This window comes from Choloepus didactylus, chromosome 6 (assembly GCF_015220235.1).
Source record: "Choloepus didactylus isolate mChoDid1 chromosome 6, mChoDid1.pri, whole genome shotgun sequence".
In the NCBI taxonomy this organism is placed as follows: Eukaryota; Metazoa; Chordata; class Mammalia; order Pilosa; family Megalonychidae; genus Choloepus; species Choloepus didactylus.
Genome location: NC_051312.1, coordinates 22,003,586 through 22,007,358, shown reverse-complemented (window position 1 = coordinate 22,007,358; position 3,773 = coordinate 22,003,586). Strand labels below are relative to the sequence as shown.

Sequence of the window (3,773 nt, the reverse complement as noted above, 5' to 3'; positions counted from 1 at the left end):
TAATTTAATATTTTAGCCTAGTAGTTGTCAGTGCTCTTTAGTTGAAGACCACTAGGGTCAGGAGACTGTCCATTGCGCCTCCTACCCCCAGCGCCCCAGGAAAACATCCCCCCCCCCAAGTTCTGGAGCCCCGTTTAGGCAGTCACCTCTCCTGGTTCACGGTGGGCAGCCTTCTACGGTCATGCCACCGCTGTGCCTCAGGCAGGCCCCCTTCTCCTCCTCCCAGCACCAGCGCCGATTTCTGGAAGGTTCGTGAATGTAGTTGGTGCATACCGTTACTCTGTTGCCTACTGGAATCCGCATCCATCCTACCTTCCCGATCCTGCACAGGCCCAACCAAGCTTGTCATGTAGGAGAACGTGGCTCCCTGGAGCGGGGCTCCTGCTGGGGCTGTCGGGAGAGTGGGGGTGGAGGCGCAGGAAAGGCACCTATCAGGACTGTGACAAGGCGGCCCATATATGTTTCAGCAACATAACCGCGGCCAAAACTGTTGCTGAAGCTATTAGAACAAACCTGGGACCAAAAGGAATGGATAAAATGATTCAAGATGGAAAAGGTGATGTGACCATTACAAATGATGGTGCCACAATCCTGAAACAAATGCAAGTATTACATCCAGCAGCCAGAACGCTGGTGGAGCTAAGGCTCAAGATACAGAAGCAGATGATGGCACCACATCAATTGTCATCTTTGTTGGCCCTCTCTTGGATTCTTGTACCAAGCTTCTTCAGAAAGGGATTCATCCAACCATCAATTTGGAATCATTGCAGAAGAGTTTGGAAAAGGGTAATGAAATCTCAGTTGACATGTCTCAACCTGTGGAACTGCGAAACTTTGTTAAATAGCTCAACCACTTCATTGAACTCAATGGTTGTCTATCAGTATTTGAGTCTATTTTCTCCAATAGTGTAAATGCAGTGATAAAAGTGATTGTCCCAACCACCCCTACTAGTGTAGATGTTAGAAATATTAAAATAGTTAAGAAACTTGGTGGGACAATTGATGACTATGAATTGGTGGCAGGGTTGGATCTCACCCCAAAGGTGGCAAATTCTGGCATAACCAGGATTGAAAAGATTGGGCTTATTCAATTTTGCTTATCTGCTTCTAAAATAGATATGGATAACCAAATAGTAGTTTCTGACTATGCCCAGATGGACTGAGTGTTGTGAGAGGAGAGACCCTATATTCTAAATTTAATGAAGCAAATTTAAAAAAAAAAAACAAAAAAACAGGCTGTAATGTCCTTCTCATACAGAAATCTATTCTCAGAGATGCACTTAGTGATCTTGCATTACATTTCCTGAATAAAATGAAGATTATGGTGGTTAAAGACATTGCAAGATAAGACATTGAATTCATTTTTGAGAGAACTGGAAACCAGCCAGTTGCTCATGTTCACCAATTTACTACTGACATGCTGGGTTCTGCTGACCTAGCAGAGGAAGTCAGTTAAAATGGTTCTGGCAAGCTGCTCAAGATTACAGGTGGCACAAGCCCTGGAAAGACAGTTACAGTTGTTTGTGGTTCTAACAGATTGGTGATTGAAGAAGCTGAGTGCTCCATTCATGACACTCCATGTGTTATTCACTGTTTAGTAAAGAAGAGAGCTCTTATTGCAGGAGGTGGTGCTCCTGAAATAGAATAGGCCCTGCAGTTAACTGAATATTCACAAACTTTGAGTGGTATGGAATCCTACTGCATTCGTGCTTTTGCAGATGCTACGGAGGTCATTCTGTCTACACTAGCTAAAAATGCAAGCCTGAATCCCATTTTTACAGTAACAGAGCTAAGTAACTGGCATGCTCAAGGAGAAAAAAACTACAAGCATTACTGTCCAAAAGGGTGGCATTTCCAACATTTTGCAGGAACTGGTTGTTCAGCCTCCTTTGGTATCAGTCAGTGCCCTGACCCTAGCATTTGGAACATTCTGAAGATTGATGATGTGGTAAACACTTGATAATCTGGATAAAATGGCCGACTGTCACCATTATGGACACTAATAGTACAGATGGAGTGGAAGAAGATTGCTTTGGTTTTCCTCAATATTTGAAAAATTGTTTCCTGTATGAATTCTTGAGCTTTGGCTTCCAGTTGGCATTTGCTGTTGAAGTTGTATTGACATGTTTAACGAAAAGATTAAATATTTGGTTTCAAAAAAAAAAAAAAAAAAAAAAAAAAGACCACTAGGAATACCGTTCAACCATTGACATTAGTACTCACTGCAGTGAGGAAGAACACTGACCATGTGAAAATGTGTACTTTCTGATTAGGCAGTGTTAGAAAGAACCTACATTAGGATTTAGGCTTTGTTTGGATGATTAGGGGAAATGTATAAGGAAGCAGAGGTGTGTTATAGATTGGATCTTCTAATTGAGCAGGAGTGATTCTTTGATAACATATTTCAATAAATTTTATCTATTGGCAGGGAAGACTACAGTAAGAATAAAGCTGTAGTTGGCAAAATAATAGCAGTCCCTCACTTGGTAAGAGAGGAGGATGCTTGGTATTTTGTGTTTGCACAGTGATCTTGCCTGCCCCCAATCTTTCTCATGAACACTTGTTAGAGAATTACAGAGAAGTCATTGGGTGTGAAGGCAAATTCCCTGGAATCTAGATTTCTCTTCTTTTTCCAACTGATGCTGCACCCCACACTTGGCTTTATCAGTTCTTTATAATTTAGCTCATTTCTTTGCATGTGATTTTACTATGTCTATCTCCTCTTTCCACCCTCTCTTAAAGTTGGAGTGGTTCATTTGCCACATCTCCTCCTTGAGGGTCTTGTCCCTGGTCAGAATTCAAATTACTTGGATGTTTGCAAACTCAACTTCCTGTGGGCTCATGAAAGCTGGCTTTTTAAAAATTTTAAGTGTCAGAGCAAAATCTTTTGCAGATTTCTAGAAGTGGAAGCTCATTCCCTTGTCAATTTTATCTATTGTGTTTGCCTCAAATATTTCCTTTCTGGATATCTCTATGCTTTCCTGTGTATTATCTGTCAAGAGTCCTTATTCTGTACCTTGAACATGTAATGGAACTTCAGAATCATTATAGGTGTAATTGATCTCATTCCCTTTGCTTTTCCAAATATTCTTCTTCTTCACCCTATTCCTCCTTTTCCTTCTCATTTTATTCTTCTCCTTTTCCTCCCCCTTGTCCATCCCCTTCCTCCTCCAACTTTTTCTACATATAGTTCTATTTTTCATTGTCTTCATATTAATGATCATTGAAGATACAAACCTGCAAATTCTACATGTATCGGAAATCTGAAAGATTTGTCAAATCCAGTGAAACCTATTCTCCCTTACTTCTTAAAAAATATTCCTTTCTCTCTTATTTCTACACCATTGACTTAATGAAGATCTTAATTACTTCATAAGTATGCTCAGGAGGCCTAATAATCAGCAGATAAAGGGAAAAGATTATTTTGTTCCTTCATTCTATGTATTAAAGTGCTTTAAAGTGGTTGATATGGTCAGGAAACTTAGTTTTGACTACTAGAATCACTCATGTGAGCTATGCAGCTTTGAGGAAATTACTTGAAGTTTATATGCTTCTGTTTCTTCATGTGTTATCCTTGATTGTAGACAAGAATGGACTCCCTTCTTGGAGTTGTTATAAGGATACAATGAATGCATATGTGCAAAACATTTATATATAGTCCAGTAACTAATAAACTGAATAAAAGCTCTAACTATTGCTATTAACTATTACTCATTTCTTGACTCACCATTTATTAAACATAAATATATTTTCTGAATAAACTATATGTTCAT

The 3,773-nt window shown here is 39.6% G+C and overlaps 1 pseudogene; it reads left to right on the top strand.

The window, feature by feature from the left end:
• Positions 1–347: 347 nt before the first annotated feature.
• LOC119538212 lies at positions 348–1,960 on the top strand (annotated as a pseudogene).
• Positions 1,961–3,773: the final 1,813 nt, after the last annotated feature.